The sequence below is a fragment of the Triturus cristatus genome, chromosome 3_2, assembly GCF_964204655.1.
Source record: "Triturus cristatus chromosome 3_2, aTriCri1.1, whole genome shotgun sequence".
Classification (NCBI taxonomy): Eukaryota; Metazoa; Chordata; class Amphibia; order Caudata; family Salamandridae; genus Triturus; species Triturus cristatus.
The window spans coordinates 1,204,632,549-1,204,650,924 of NC_140584.1; positions in this window are offsets into that span (position 1 = coordinate 1,204,632,549).

The window sequence follows — 18,376 nt, forward strand, 5'->3', positions numbered from 1 at the left end:
CAGGCAGTAGCTGCTGCTCTAACCTCCCTGCTGCAGGCAGCAGCCGAAGCCCCTCTGTAATAATGATGTCTCCACGCACGCCTTAGTTGTTATAGGAAGCTTTATTAGTACAGAGCTTCAAAGAAATCATCCATACAAGTAAACCTGGGTCTAACCGTCTCCTCTAGAATCTGACACACAGTCAGTGTTCCAGATTCTAGATTCAACGAAACACCACACATTTCCCTCCTTTAGAAATACAAAACAAAAATAAAAAACAAACATTTTAATATATTATTACACACCCATTATGCAAACAATTTGATCAATATTTACACTGCACCAAAATAACCTACATCAATTAACACAATAACATGAAGATGATTATTTCTTACTTACATAATAATCCCTATATCTAACAGGCATTTGTCTTGACCTGTGCACATGGTCTTTTACCAAACCACTGACTTTTGGTGAAACACCCCTTCTCCAATTGGTGATATTGTCAGACAATTTGGGTAATACAATATCATCTGATCGAGATGCCTCTTTATCAGGCCACAAGAATTGTGGTACCTTAATCACTTTGGATAGACTCCACACATTTCCATCAGATAACTCAACCACCTGACGACCAACCCGAAGTACTCTTAGTGGATGAGAATAACGCGATTCACCAGCTTTAACCAACCTCCCTTTCTTCACACGAACCCAATCGTTGATTCTAACTGGAGAGATAACATCTTTACTCAAACCACTTTTATCCATTCCAACCCTATCATCCTTGTAAGTACCTATATCTCTCATCCAGCCTTGACTCAAATTAGATATGCACTTCCTCCCCCTCATCTTCTCAAAAGGTGACACATCACCCGTGCTCCTAGGAGTATTCCTGTAACTCCACAAGACTTCACTGATAGCTTGACTACAATTTTTTCCATTAGAAATTGCCAATTGTAACCCTTCCTTAAAAACTTTGATCCACCTTTCAACAATCCCATTACTTTGAGGATAATAAACAGAAGCACGTTTGTGACTAATCCCATGTCTCTCAAGAAAACTTTTCATTTCCATAGAAATCAACTGTACCCCATTATCTGTCACCAGAATTTCTGGAAAACTCTCCCTTTCAAATACCTCATTCAAAAATTTAATAACCACACTAGAAGTCACCTGAGGCACAATTGTAATTTCTGGCATTGTGATAATTGATCAATTAACACAATAGCAAACACTGGATTGTGACCTAAACAAATAGGACCAGCAATATCCAAAGACACACACTGCCAAACTCTAGTTGGCCTAGACACTGGTAGATGATCATATGTCAAACCTTTTTGTGATTTATCACTTACACTGCATTCTACACAATCCCTAACCTTGCGCTCAATGGCTTTGTCCATGGCTGGCCACCAGAATTCCCTCCTAATTCTACGTTTCATGCTTGTCATTCCCGGATGACCTTCATGGGCCATGTCTAAAACTGTTTGCTGTAACTCAACTGGGACCACCAACTGTAGACCCCTCATTAAAATATCCTCTTTAAGAGACAACTCATGAGAAACTTGCCAAAATGGACGCACCCATTCCGACACCTCGGCTTTCTTAGGCCACCTGGATTTGACGTATTTAATCACTTCCCCAAGAACAACATCTTTCCCACATGCAACTTTCCACTCCTTCTCTTGAATACAACCATTAGACACCTCACAAATAGAAACCACCTTCTCCAGATCGCAATACTCTCCTACAACATTGTCATCCACAACTGGGAACCTTGACAAACAATCTGCCAAAATATTCCTCACGCCTGGAATATATTCGACATGAAAATGAAAATCTTGTAATTTATATTGCCATCTGGCAATCCTAGACGTAGCTTTACCACAACCTTTTGTTGTGAAAAGATCTACCAACGGACGATGATCAGATCTGACTTTAAATGTGGTCCCATAGACATACTTCCGAAAATACTCTATCCCCCACCAACAAGCAAGTGTTTCTTTTTCCAAAGTAGAATACTTGCATTCTGCACCCTTCAATGGTCTTGATGCAAACCCAATGTTGACTAAATGCCCATTCTGATCTTGCATCAACACTGCGCCTAACCCAACATTGCTAGCATCAGAAACAATTATTGAATCAAACGCAGTATTGAATGTGGCTAAAGCAGGTGCAGATGAAATATCCCTTTTTAACATTTTAAACTCATTTTTACAATTGTCATCCCAAACAAAAAAAACATTTTTTTTAAATAAATTTCTCATGTGCTCCGTTTTGTCAGCAAACAATGGTATAAATTTAGCATAGTACTCAGCTAACCCTAAAAAAGATCTTAACTGATCTTTGTTCTGTGGATCAGGAGCTTGTTCAATAGCCCTGATTAAATTTTGTTTGGGCGACACCCCACGTTTGTCAATTGAATGCCCTAAATACTCAACTGACTATACACCAAATTTGCACTTTTCTTTAGTCAAAGTTAACCCATTATCTTGGAGAATGCACAAAACCTTATGTAATATGTCCGTATGTTCAGTGGAATTGGCAGCAAAAATTAAAATGTCGTCTTGGAAATACAACACATTATCCATGTCCTTAAACAACTTGTGCATCAATCTTTGAAATACAGAGGATGCCGAAATTAGCCCGAAAGGCATCCTCTTGTATCTAAACGCACCTTCAGATGTAATGAAAGACGTTAGATGTTTACTTTCCTCATGTAATGCAATCTGGTGGTAAGCATTAGACAAATCCAAAGTAGAAAATATCGTTGCACCCTTCAATTTGGTGAACATCTCACCGATATTTGGTAACGGATGTCTATCCACCCATACACTGTCATTTAGATCCCTCAAGTCCACACATAATCTAACTTTGCCATTAGGTTTGTGCACGACTACCACTGGACTTAACCACAAAGATGATTCAATCTCTTCTATGATATCCAAATCACAGAGCCTTTTAAGCTCCAGCTTAACAGCCTCTCTTAAATGTAATGGAACATTCCTAACTTTATGGACCTTAGGTACAGCATCATGTTTTAACAATATTTTATGCACAAAATTTTTTAAAAGCCCCAACTTTGTTGTTGAAAACACACTAGGAAATCTTTTCTCCCACTCAGACGCAAGATCAATGTCGATCTGCCCAATCAAATCCGAATAACCCCGAACCTGATCCGGATGATTAGGGTCTAACCTAATCATCAGATCTCTTTGCTGAGGCCATCCCAAAAGGCACGAACCTTCCTTGGCCACATAGATTTTTGAAGTAATGGTTTTACCTTTGAATGTAAGAGTGGAAGTAAAATAACCAGTTACATCAATGGGTTTCTTACCATAGCCAACCAATTTGATATCAGGAGGTGATAGACACACATCAGGAAATTCTTTAATCCATTCATCTCCTATAAGTGTGTGTCTAGCACCAGAGTCAGCCATTACCCTCACATCTTTTCCTCCAATGGACACCGTACATAATGGGGCATCTTTCAAATTGCTATTAATTTCATAAACCGCTAACATGAATTCATCATCATTAATGGCATCCTCAACTTCTTTTATATGCTCATCCTTCTGCGTCTTATGTTCAAAACTTTTATTTCGTATCCTATTTTTGTTTCTGCACATCCTAGTATAATGCCCTTTTAATTTGCAATATCTACACACTTGACCTATAGCAGGACACCTTTTGTCGTTAGCCAAGTGACCTGATATACCACATTTAAAGCATATATACTCTTTCTTCTCTTGCGTAACTTGAGTTTTAAATTTGTCTTTGCTAGCTGTCGAATCCGCAGCATTCATAACCTTGACCGCATTAACTTGTGATGCTTTTTGCTCAGCAAGTTCTTTTAAACCCAACTCCATATTTTCGAAACGATGAGCAATATCCATGGCCTTATCCAAGGTCAAATCTTCAGCAGCCAGTAATTTTTCTTGAAGTTTCACATTGGCAACTTTATGCACCATTTGATCTCGCAGCATTTGATCATGAAATGAAGAATAGTTACATTTGGATGCCAGAATTCTTAAGTCATTTACAAATGTGTCTATAGATTCATTTACCAGCTGACCTCTGCTAAGAAATTTATGACGTGACACTACTTCGTTGATTTTATTTATGTAACGTTTATCCAATTTCGAAATGGCTTCTTCATAAACATCAGCATCCTCTTCTGATGATGAAATGCTATTAGAACAGGGTGGGAGATGGCTTAACACATATCTTCCCTCAGCACCCAAACAATGTTTTAATATGGCCAGTTTCCTTTTATCAGTATAGGCTTCACCGCCTATGGCTTCAAGATAAGCCTCAAAACCTTCTTTCCAGCGTTTCCATTCCAACACTGGTTCACCAGGAGATGTCAAAAATGAAGTGGGAGTACTAAAACCCTCCATTTATACCAAATTAAATATATTTTAGCCAAGAATTCACTGGTGCTTTATTTATACTGAATATCACTTTTTTATGTATATAACTGGTGTTAAAATTTTGCACCTTAACTATCTTCTTCGCAACATTTTAACTCAAAATCCAATTGCTCTGCACATCAGTGATGTACATGTAATGTTCCGCTCGTATTTTCACCAAAATCCTGTTTCTAATACAGATGCTGTGCACATCAGCGATGTACATGTACAGTTTCACTCGTAGTAGCCTTAAAATGGCCGACACGTTACGTGAATGTGTCCCAAAGTATGGCCGCCAGTCTATGACTTCATCACGCAAGAACAAGCGCTTGCGCAGAGCTTCACTCCAGCCCTGAACTCGAGCGAAATAGTTAAAAATAACTATGTGCCTCACCGAAGCTCTTGTGGACACCGGATTTTCGACAACCGCCTTCCGCTATGCTTCTCTTGCATCAGACGCGGTACCGGCTCACTCACTTCGAAGATTGACGGTCGCTTGATCTGCAGCTCACAGGACTCCAGGTTTACTTTTCCATTTCTTTTCCGTTTGTTCTCCGATCGTCGCCAATGTAATAATGATGTCTCCACGCACGCCTTAGTTGTTATAGGAAGCTTTATTAGTACAGAGCTTCAAAGAAATCATCCATACAAGTAAACCTGGGTCTAACCGTCTCCTCTAGAATCTGACACACAGTCAGTGTTCCAGATTCTAGATTCAACGAAACACCACACCCTCCCCAGCCGTCAACAGCGGTTCCCTCCCTGCAGCTGGCCGCCATGGCCCTCCTCTACACTGTAATCAGGGTGCTGCTGGGGGTCTTCTTCCTGGTAGTGGGGGCGGTGAAACTGACGGATCACGTATCAGCTGAGATGAACCAGCAGCTGGTGAGTTGAGGGGTATTGTAATGACGACAGGGGTGAGCAGCCGAATGAGTATGTAAGTGTGCTGGTGGGGGCGTGACAGTGTCCTATCTCGTGGGACTTTTAAAATGTATTGACAGTCCTGTCGTTTGCTGGGCTTTCCGAGGGGGTGTGTGTGCTTCAGCCATGTTGATCATGTGCGAGGGAGGGGTGTGTTTTAAGTGACCCCCCCCTTTAACGGACTTATATTTTAATCCTGCAGGTCTGTATGTCTATATTTTTGTCGTGGGGTGGGGTGGGGCATACATTTTTTTCCCCCATTTGTTTCAATGCCGTGATTCTTTCTGGTTTTCCTCTCCCTCCGTCTGTGCCGCGGTCTTGGCGTGCGTTCCGATTGCCCCTCTTGCCTGTGTTTGAACAGGGCTCTCCGCCACCCCCCCTTTCCTGGCCGAGCTTCTTGGCTCGATAGCGACAGGGTCACTGGCTGCTCGAGTCTACCAGTGAACACGAGGCTGAAACCATGCCCCGCTGCCAGAGCTCAAACATGCCCGCCCCCGACGCACATCCATAAACAACCTACCTATCCTTGGTGATGCATACATGATGAGAGCAAACATTGCAGTTTATTCCTCACTCGAATGGGTCCGTTAGACTTTTTGATGTGGTGTCCTCACAACTAACTGGTGCAACAATCTGCGGAGGGTGGCACGTACCAACGTAGACCCTACCCACCTCACAAAAAAGTTCTAACTGTTCAAGGACAAGCGGGACAGATTAGGTGCAGAGTTGGTCTCTTCTAGACTTTCCCGACCACCCAGTGGTAGAATGTGCGGCCTCGGGCCAGAGCTGGTCTCTATAGGCAATTCCGGCCCGGTGCCTAGCGATACAATCAGCCTCTCCCTCCCCAGGGACACCGGCCCTCCCCCAGTATGCCCCAATCCATCCATCACTGCTCTGCAGCTCCTACCCTGGCACCCAAGGCGCTGGAGGCGGGGTTGCTGCACCTACCCCGGCACCCAAGGTGCTGCAGGTGGGGGTGCTGCACCTACCCTGGCCCCCAAGGTGCTGCAGGCGGGGGTGCTGCACCTACCCTGGTTTGCAAGGTCTTCAGGATCCTGGGAGCAATAGATAAGCCTTAGAAAATCCCAGGAATCTTGCAAGCACTGCGCCCCCCCCCCCGCCCCCACCCACAATAGTATTTATAGGTCTCCGTGCCTGTAGAGAAACCCAAACACAGTGCTAGCCTCTCCGGAAGGGGTGATAAATAAACATCTTTTCACTCTCAAGCCACCATGTGGAAGCACGAGTCCTCCGCGGGGAAGGGCGCCTATGAAAACAATAGGAGATACCTGGAAGGGCTATCATTGCTGGCATTTAAAGCCAATAAATCCAGCGCTTGTTGTGCGGACAGCCCCGAGCACCTTTGCGCAGTATCATTTTTTACACGAAGGCATTCATGTGGGAAATGTGTGCCTTCTTATTAATTGAAAAACATGGTTCGTAAATGAAATTTCTGAAAATGGCTGGCTGAACCCAGATGTTCCTCATCGGTCAGCGCTGGACAGCGGTCAAATTGCATCCAAATGCCCCGCTAAATTGAGACCTTTGTGTGCAGGCTTTTCCTCCTCGTATTGAAAAGTTGATGTATGTAGCGCGCGGGAGTGTGACAAAGCTTCATGACGTTGAAAAGTGTATTTATTTTTCAAGCAGTGCTTCCTTCCTCTTTGTTCCCCCTTAAAAATAGTCTAGTCCCGGTCCGTCTAGTGCACCGGTGCACCACTCCTAAAAAATGCAACACAACAGATATGTACAAACCTCATTGTTACACATGACCTTGGAAAATAAGTCCATTTTTTTATAATATAAAAGTTGACGAAAGATGTCTAACAAACAGTGCTTTAATTACTGCCAATAACATGTTTTAGTGCCGCTCAAATATGTTTTGAGATTCAGCCCTATTTGTTTATTTTGCCAGCTGCTGCCAATGGGCAGGATGTTGCTAAACTAATAAAATGTGTAAAATAAATGACATCTAGTTTGCCTTTTTTGATTACAATTTGGACAGCAGAATCGTATAGAGATTGAGTAGTTCTTAATAGTTCACTTGTTGCTGTGTTTTGTTTTTTGCATTCTTTAGATTTTCTGCTGCTCTGAAATGGGTAGGTGTACTTTGTATGCTCTTGTAACCTGCACATGGCACTTTTTCCGTTTGTAACGTATCGTTTGCTACCTCTTGTATTTTGCTTGCCCTTGATACTTGCACAATTGTCACTATTGCCTCATGTAACGTACCATTTGATTTTGTAACATGCTCACTTGTATTTTTGCTCCGTATGTATCATTACTGCTGCTATTGTGAAGCGCTCTGACACATTCGGGTAAAGTCCGCGCTATATAAAAACGCATTAAATAAATAAATAAATAAATAAATAAACTATAACGGTCATTCAATTATAAAATCTAAGCAACCTCCGAAAATCTGAGTAGAAAGCACACTGTCGTTATCTGACCCGAGTGACCTCACAGGGAAAAGAGCCCTACATCAGAAGAGGCAAGTCCCAGGAGGCACACTAACTCGGCTTTGAGTACTTTGCAGATATCCGGAACGGAAAGTGTCACTGGAGACATGAAAGCCATTCTCTCTTACAGTGACACGGGACTTTGATACCACAGCGTAGTCCTTTGAGCGCAGAGCTAAACCCCTATGTAAGGAATGCTAGCGCTCACATGCACGTCCAGACAGCTCACGTTAGGTTTGTTTGCAGACAGTGCGAGAGTTAACTTCTTGCTTCAGCTTGCTATAGTGTCACTTAAAGTGTCACACATAAGGCAATAAAATGGCACATAGGCAATCCGTTAGGAACTGAATCAGTTTGTTCTTGTTACGCTTATGTGTTCAATAAAGTTATTTGGGCAGTCCTGCAACCAACCTTGCCGACCTGTCCCCGCCCCCTAGGCTCTTTCGGCCAAGCTGTGAAGGCAGTTGCGGTGTCCAAACAAGCATGCTCTTACACGACGACACTACAGCGTGCAGGCCTCCCTTTGTCCTACATGGAGCTGAAAACGAGGGAAGTTTGGAGCTGCAAGCATGGAGCTAAAACCGAAGGAATTGCATCGGCTGGTCTCTCTGGCACTTTAGAGATACAAAAGAGGAAATTTAGGGTTTTAAACCAAGTACAGCGTTCTGCCAAGAGGGAAAAGGGTGTAGGAGAGATAGCAAGGAAAGAGGAGATGACCGAGGTGAGTGCAGGCACTGAATCTGCCCACCCCCTTGGTGAGAGATACACCAATTTGGTCTTTTTTTTAATAGGAGGGTATAGGAATGCCCCTTACTATCGGCCTTTTACTACGCTTCATTTCTCTCCTATCAGTAAATTTTTCTCTTTCAATCTACATCCCGCTTCAGCACGGCATTATTCTATTGACGCTCATATCTAGACATTAAACCCTGCTGTAAGTTCCTCATGCACTTTCACCCTGTAGATCCACTATACATCTGATCTTGACTGCATCAAATTTCTACCCTGCATCCACACATCTCACCACTCCGCACATCTGCGCGCTACATCCTTCATCATCCACAATTCCTTTTCTACATTCTGCTCTCAACTTTCCACATACATACTCCCAGGGGTGTGGAGTTAACCCCGCACCCCTGCGCTTTAGCAGCTACAGTGGCGGTGGGGTTTTTGCTGGGCATCTTCTGTTGTCTGTGAGGCAGCCCTCCAAGTCTCATAAATAACGCAAGGGGGTGAGGAGGTGAGGGAGTGAAAAGATGGATGTGTGAAATGGTGGATGGTTGGGTGAGTGAAGGGGGGGATGGACAGATGCATGGATGAATTAAATAGTGAGTGATTGGATGGATGGATTGAAAGGGTAAATAGATGTTGGATGGGTGGAGTGAAAAGCTGGATGGATGAACGGGTCGAAAGGATGAATGTAAGGATGGATAGGTGAAAGAATGGATGAATGAATGAAAGGGAGGATAGATAAGTGAAAGGGTGGAAAGATTGAAGAATGAGCGAAAGGGTGAATGGACGAGTGAGTGAAAGTGTGGATGCAGACGCGTTGTCAACTTCCTGTTTAGCACCAACAGTAGGAACGGGGTTTTTGATGGCTCTTTCTGCCTGCAAGGTGAGTGAGTGAAGGGTTGAATAGATGGATGCCTTGATGAATGAGTGAAAGGATGGATGCATGGATTGCTGTATGGGTTAAAGGATGGATGGATGGATGATGAGAGAACGGATAGATGGGGTGAACGGGTACATTGATGGATGAATGAGTGAACAGCTGGATGGATGACCGATTGAAAGAATGGCTGAATGAGTGAGTGAAAGGAAAGATAGATGGGTGGCTGGGTTCAATGATGAATAAAAGAAAGGATGGGTGAGTAAGTGAACAGGTAAATGGATAGGCGAGTGAAATGGTGGATGGATGAGTGAAAAGGTGGATTGATGCATGGCTGAATGAGCGAAAGGATAGATTTAAGGATGGGTGAGTGAAAGGGAGGAAGGATGATGGGTGAGTGAAAGGGAGGAAGGATGATGGCTGAGTCAATGGGTGAATGGATAGATGGGTGAGTGGAAGGTTGGATGGATGAGAGAGTGAAAGATTGGATCGATGAGTTAAAGGGTAAATGAATGGATCAGTGGATGGATGGATAGAATAGTGAAAGGATAAATGAGTATAATGGATGAATGAGTGTAAGACAGGGTAGATGAATGGTTGGATGAAAGGGTGGACGGATGGATGTTGCAGATTACACATGTTCTCTACCCTATACAGCAACATATACGCTCCACCTTTTATATACACTCTCCATTAACTACATTTTTTGTCTACCCTGTACAGTGGCATAACATAGCCCCACCGTGGTGCGGGGGACCCTGAGCTCCAGGGGGGCCCCTCAGCAGTGAACACTGGCCTCTTGACTGAGTCCAGAGGAGGGGCCCTCCCTGTACTTTGCCACCATGTACATATGCTCCAATCCTCCAGACAATCTCCCCATTCTTCAGGTACAATTTTCATCCACTTTGCGATCTCTCAGCCTCCATTTGCTCTCCACTGAGTACTTCTGTCTTCAGCCTCCATATGGTCTTGCCACTGTACACATGCATTATCCACTCGGTAAATTCACTGTGCAACCTCGAAACCTTTCCTCTACTCTTCACACCAATTCACCACATCTTGTGTGCAGGCTCTACATCCTCTTTTGACCACACACATCTCACAGCCCGAATTCTCTCTCCATGTTGCACTTTTCACATGTTTCCCAATTTCCTGCACCATATTGTATATTCACTCCTCCACCCTGTTGCGACCATCAGCTCTATGCTCTCTAGCTGCTACCTTTACACAGCTGCCCTCCACTCTAGATCTCCACACTTGCTCATCATCCTTCATGTGGAAAAGCAATCATCCATGTCTGTTTTCCACCCTTCGTTTGTACGATTAATTGTCCTTCTATATTTACATCTGTGTGCCACCACCTATATCCCCTACTTATGCACTCTTTGGCCTCTAAAACGAATCTCTTTATCCACGCTACACCCTCATGTCTCCCAATCTGCTGAACATCCACGGACTCCCCATCTCTGCTCACCTCCAGCCTCTACAAGCACTTTCCATTATTGTATAGGTCTCGCCTAGGCACCACTCTAATTTATGCAATGCCATTCCACGCAACACCACTCAGTACAAAGTCACTCCATGCAACGCCATCTCGCTCTATGCAACACCACTCAGTTTTACACAACACCACTCCATTCAGCGCCATTCTGCTTTAATCCACTCTGATTTACTCCACTCGACTCCACGCAACTCTTCTTTACTCCACTCAACTCTTCTTTACTCCACTCAACTCTAGGTCACTCTGCTTTACTCCACTCAACTGTAGGTCACTCTGCTTTACTCCACTCTGCTTTACTGCTCTCTACTCCACTCTGCTTTGCTCTGCTCCGCTTTGCTCCACTCTGCTTTACTCCGCTCCGCTCAGCTTTACTCCGCTCCGCTCAGCTTTACTCCGCTCCTCTCCGCTTTACTCCTCTCCGCTTTACTCCGCTCCGCTTTACTCCGCTCCGCTTTACTCCGCTCCGCTTTACTCCGCTCCGCTTTACTCCGCTCCGCTTTACTCCGCTCCGCTTTAATCCGCTCCGCTTTAATCCGCTCTGCTCAGCTTTACTCTGCTCAGCTTTACTCTGCTCAGCTTCACTCTGCTCAGCTTTACTCTGCTCAGCTTTACTCTGCTCAGCTTTACTCTGCTCAGCTTTACTCTGCCCAGCTTTACTCTGCCCAGCTTTACTCTGCCCAGCTTTACTCTGCCCAGCTTTACTCTGCCCAGCTTTACTCTGCCCAGCTTCACTCTGCCCAGCTTCACTCTGCTCAGCTTTACTCTGCTCAGCTTTGCTCTGCTCAGCTTTACTCCGCTTTGCTCAGCTTTACTCCGCTTTGCTCAGCTTTACTCCGCTCTGCTCAGCTTTACTCCGCTCTGCTCAGCTTTACTCCACTCTGCTTAGCTTTACTCCGCTCTGCTCAGCTATACTCCGCTCTGCTCAGCTATACTCGGCTCTGCTTTACTCCGCTCTGCTCTGCTTTTCTCCGCTCTGCTTTTCTCCGCTCTGCTCAGCCTTGCTCCGCTCTGCTCAGCCTTGCTCCGCTCTGCTCAGCCTTGCTCCGCTCTGCTCAGTTGTGCTCTGCTCTGCTCAGCTTTGCTCCGCTCTGCTCAGCTTTGCTCCGCTCTGCTCAGCTTTGCTCTGCTCTGCTCAGCTTTGCTCTGCTCTGCTCAGCTTTGCTCTGCTCTGCTCAGCTTTGCTCTGCTCAGCTCAGCTCTGCTCAGCTTTGCTCCGCTCCGCTCTGCTCAGCTTTGCTCCGCTCTGCTCAGCTTTGCTCCGCTCTGCTCAGCTTTGCTCCGCTCTGCTCAGCTCTGCTCAGCTTTGCTCCGCTCTGCTCAGCTTTGCTCCGCTCTGCTCAGCTTTGCTCCGCTTTGCTCCACTCTGCTCCGCTTTGCTCCACTCTGCTCAGCTTTGCTCCGCTCTGCTCAGCTTTGCTCCGCTCTGCTCAGCTTTGCTCCGCTCTGCTCAGCTTTGCTCCGCTCTGCTCAGCTTTGCTCCACTCTGCTCAGCTTTGCTCCACTCTGCTCAGCTTTGCTCCACTCTGCTCAGCTTTGCTCCGCTCTGCTCAGCTTTGCTCCGCTCTGCTCAGCTTTGCTCCGCTCTGCTCAGCTTTGCTCCGCTCTGCTCAGCTTTGCTCCGCTCTGCTCAGCTTTGCTCCGCTTTGCTCCACTCTGCTCCGCTTTGCTCCACTCTGCTCAGCTTTGCTCCGCTCTGCTCAGCTTTGCTCCGCTCTGCTCAGCTTTGCTCTGCGCTGCTCAGCTTTGCTCCGCTCTGCTCAGCTTTGCTCCACTCTGCTCAGCTTTGCTCCGCTCTGCTCAGCTCTGCTCAGCTTTGCTCCGCTCTGCTCAGCTTTGCTCCGCTCTGCTCAGCTTTGCTCCGCTTTGCTCCACTCTGCTCCGCTTTGCTCCACTCTGCTCAGCTTTGCTCCGCTCTGCTCAGCTTTGCTCCGCTCTGCTCAGCTTTGCTCTGCGCTGCTCAGCTTTGCTCCGCTCTGCTCAGCTTTGCTCCGCTCTGCTCAGCTTTGCTCCGCTCTGCTCAGCTTTGCTCCGCTCTGCTCAGCTTTGCTCCACTCTGCTCAGCTTTGCTCCACTCTGCTCAGCTTTGCTCCACTCTGCTCAGCTTTGCTCCGCTCTGCTCAGATTTGCTCCGCTCTGCTCAGATTTGCTCCGCTCTGCTCAGCTTTGCTCCGCTCTGCTCAGCTTTGCTCTGCTTTGCTCTGTTTTACTCTGCTCTGTTTTACTCTGCTATGCTCTGCTTTACTATGCTATGCTCTGCTTTACTATGCTCTGCTTTGCTCCGCTCTGCTTTACTATGCTCTGCTTTGCTCCGCTCTGCTTTGCTATGCTCCGCTCTGCTTTGCTCCACTCTTCTCTGATCCACTCTGCCCGCTCCAATCCCCTGCTCCACAACTGCACTCCACTTTACGCCACACCACACCACTCTACGCTACTCCATGCAACACCACTCAATACAACGCCAATCCATACAACCACACCAGGCAATATAATTACAATCCACTTAATACCACATAATTCAACTCCACCTAATTGCACATTACTCAATACCACATAAATACACCCCACACAAATCCACTCTATACCACATACCAATCCACATAAAAACACTCCAAACCATGCCACATTATTCCACTCTATACCACTGTTCCATGCCACACTATTAAACCCCACACAAATCCATTCCACACCACATAATTAAACAAACTACGATTATTCCACCCCACAATTCCACTACACACCACATATATCAAATGTACAACACACAATTCAACATCATGCCATAAATTCTACAGCACACCACGTAATTAAACTTCACAACACTCCACTGCACAAAATACCATTAATCATAATTACACTCCATTACACACAGTCCCACTCCACATAACTGCAACACTCAAAAACACATAATTGCTATCCACATAATACAATTGCACATCATGCCACATAATTCCACTGCACAAGTCCACTCTACACCACACAATTATACTACACAATGCCACAAAGAATCATTCCAATCCAACCCACTTAATTGCACTACACGCCACATACATCCACTCCAATCCATAATATATAGGTAAGAGACATTTACATTCACAACGCCAATAGCTCAAACTCCGTTTTATTTTTTTTATTTTAACACCCAAACACACCGCTCTGAAGCTTAGCTCCTATCTATTTCTTCTTTTTCATCACCAAACGGGTAAAGCTAGCAATACATTTCCCCACCACACAATTCAACTCCACACTTTTGCAATCTACACCACATAATTCGACACCAAACCACATAATACAACTCAACACAATTACACAAAAAACCACATACATCTAATCCACACCATACAATTCCACATCGGGCCACAATATTTAACAGCACACCATATAATTAAACTCCACTACATAACATTCCATAACTCACAATCCCACTACACATAATTCCAGTACACTCAATACCACATATTTACTATCCATATAATTCCACAGCACACCATGCCTCATAATTCCACTAAACAAATCCAGTCCACGCTACACAATTCCATGCCACACAATTACACAACTAACTAACCCAATCCAACATACATAATTCCCCTACACACCAAAAACATACATTCCATAGCACATAGGACAAAGACATGGCCAATTACAATGCCAATAGCTCTGACTCAAACAAATGCGAGACTGATTACATTTTCAATGCTTGTCTTGAAACTGCTGCTTGATGTGCTCTTCAAATCTGCTCAAACACAAGGAGATGATGGACGGAGCGCTGAAACTTTTCAGACACTCACCCCCAATCATACGTCTGAGTTGAATCCATCATCGTTCTTTAGTTCACTTCACCACCCCAGTTCAGACACAGTTATATGCAAATCAGTTTTGACCCTGTGCCTCATGGGAACATTCCAGCCCGAACTGCCAAGCCATGTCTTCCCTGGACCAGAAACACGCAAGCTGGGACCGGTTTCGGGCTAATAGCCCTCATCAGCCCGGCTAGCTTGAATCCAGTGCCAAAATGAGCAAGGGACCCACGTCTGGGCATACCCTGCCAACTTAGGGCAAACAATGGAACCACAAGGAAATGATGGACGGAGCGCTGATACATTTCAGACACTTACCCCCATCTTCAAATCTGCTCGCCACACCACATTTCCTTCACTATATCCATAGTCTCGATTCCATGTTGCACTGCTCCACTCACTATTCACAACCAGTTTGAGTCTGCTCTGCATATTCAGCCTTCACATCCCACGTCACACTCAACAGTTCTTTGCACTTTTGTTCCACACTCCACAACCCCTAGTCATAGCTACTCCTTCCACTAAACCTCTCTAAGCATATCTTCTTATCTTATACGCTGTCTAGGGCAACATCCACACTTGACACCATCATTTGCACTTACGATCCATGATTATTCAGAAGTTCAAAAAAAAATTGTACAATTTATGCTGCCATTTAGAATTCTATTCCCTGCATTACTCACCGACAGCCACTTTAATAGTACTCTTACCACTTACCCATCATCCAACAGACTAACGCTCACGCATGTACAATACGGATTCACTTACAGCCAATTACAACATTTGCTTGCCACTCACTCATCCCAAGGCATTGGTACTCACAGCACTACCTAATAGCCCACTCTTACCACCACTTGCTAAGAGGTACTTACAGTACCATTTGCTCACACCCTCTGCTCACAGACAACCAAAAGTTCTAATTTTTCACACCATTCATTCACTACAACCACATAGCACCATTCACCCCAAACAGCCAATTGCAACACGTCAATTTTTCTCAGCCGCTTAAAGTTCATATTCTCAACCATACATCATCACTCGCATTGCAATTGCTCTGAATATTATTCTTAACCAGTCTCCAACACCTATTCGTATCAGTCTCCAAAATCCACAGTCGAGACACCCACTGACAACTCATCAGTGTTTCACATCATATAATTTCATCCACTAAAAATCCCCACTTTGATTACATTCTCTTTACCCTACGCACACTAGCCACTTACAAAACCATTTGCTATGTTGTTCACATGTTTCACTACACCATTCACTAGCATAACACCACAAACTTGCAAACCCATTAAGTCATAATTGACCTGCTCCTTACCCAAAGCTATTTACAATAACCCTCACATCTGTTACCCTCTCGCAATAATAATATTACTCACTGGCACTTATCAGAACTCCTATAACATCCTCTGACCATACTTACAAACACCCTCTCACTCATTGCCTCTCTATTTGCTCCTCTCCCACTGTTGTTACCATCTACCTATCACTGCTGACATATATCGAGTCAGAAAAGGGACGATGGTTAGGAAGATTGAGAAAGCTGAGTTGTAGACATAATGGTAGTTCTCTCTGGTCCTCTGTAACAGATGTTTTAAGTGCACAAAAACGTCTAGTACACAGAGAGAAGAATTCCTTACCCATAACACGATTGTTTCAATTTAGAGAAACACACTGTCGCTTCATTAAAAAATGCAATAAGGCCATTTCAGTTCACTGAAAGCTGATGGTCACTATGCATCTTTAAATGAAGTATACACCTGTTATTCCCCAATGAAATCTACATTTGTGGTTGTTGCAATTCGAGATTGTGTTGATACACTTGGTGAAATTGTGCTATTACCACAATAATATGTCAGGCAGGTATCTGACATGTGGTAAATAAAATATTACGCTCTCAGACTTTTAAAATATAAATAAGATCATGCATAAAGCAAGAGGCTGAGTCTGTGGTATCAGGTTCATAAAGGGATTTATTCCAATAACTCGAGTCAAAGGGAGAATATTTCCATCACCAAAATTGGATCTGGAAAGGGGCTCAAAAGTATTCTCAAAACATTATTCACAGAGTACAGTATATATACATTTCTCAATTGTACGTAAGCAAAAGAGCAAGAGAGAATGAGATAAGAGCATGTGGGCGTGTAAGTAGGCGTGAAGGTGGGCGTCCATGTGGGCGTCCACTTGATGATAATGGGTAATTTGTCATGTGTGGGTGGATACCTGGAGAATCCTGCAATGTCAGCAGAAATATTTGGCAGAGATGCGTGCGCAGTCGCATGACGTGTGATAGACGTGCAACTAGAGGGAGAAAGGGACTTGACATTTAGCTCTACATGTGGAGACAAAAGTCTGTGGTTATGTCAACCTAATCCCAAATCATATCTAATATCCTATGTTTAAAGAACTGTGTTATCCAAAAAGAAAGGTCTCTCGAACAAAATCTATTCTATACTGACTGTGAGTGCGTGTACAAGCGTCTAAGTGTCTACACTAAATGCGAGGGGGTAGGAATATTCCATGGTAACAGGGCTATGAATTACTTGCATGAGGACAGAGAAGCCGGGCCTTTTGCTCGGTAGCTGGAAGAATGTTTACTTAAACTACTAGACAGGAATGCATTGGGCAGGGAGCGGAGCAGATAATTTCCGAAGGTGAAATACAGTTCTTGGCAGGCAGCAAGCTGATGTCGGGCATCGTGAGCCGCGCAGAGGATGAGACAAAGTTCATGGTCACAGATGCAGGCTCGGACTGGAGCTTCAGAGACAGAAAGCAAGAAAAGCTTGATGACAGAATCAGGGCCTACTCGCCTGGACTGAAAAATAGCATAAGTGAACCATATAAAGCCGGTGGCCTTTCGTACTTAGGAATGGAATATCCGGCCCATTCATGGCGGATCTGAAAGAGGACATGTTAACGGTGGACGCACATGTATTTGCGTCTTCATAACTGGAACTGGAGGGAACATACATGTACTTGTGATTTATACATGAAACCGTTGGGGTCCAAGATAGGGGACATAACTGATCATAAAAATCCATATTTCCACATTCCCTCCTTGTCCCCTACTTGCCCGTCAAGAGATATCAATCTTCATCAATCCATTGATCTGTTCATATAGCATCATTTGTTCTTCTTTTTTTCTTCTGGGACGAACGAAATCTTGGTGGTGGAATACACGATGTGGCACACAGACCACAAATCGCTGGTCCACATTGTAGGCATAAGCAGCAACTGAATAGTATGAGAAAGCCAATACCTAGGAAGGATAGGACCCTCCATCCAAAGGTAGATAATACACTCCAAAACCAACCGGACCAAGTCCAGGTGCCTGGATTCTGGTGTATCTGGCTTACAATCTTATGAAGGCGAGTTATGGCTTTATATACAGATGGCGAATTTTCTGGTATGAAAAATGCAATAGCTTGATCCGATGACCCTACAAGCTCCGCCCCTATCGGCCAGGATAACGTCAAGGACAAGACTATTTTGAAGCACAACAATCCGCATAGCAGACTGCTCTTCTGTTAAATTGCCTAAGGCGGAAATAGTTTCGTTCACTACTGCTTCAAGGGTTCTGGTTAATCTACGTATCAGCTTACTATTGGTAACTGTACCTATATAGGGAAAGAAACCTTTATTGAAATCTGTGTATTTTTCCCATGCTGTTTCAGTGTAATCGACAATTGGGAGAT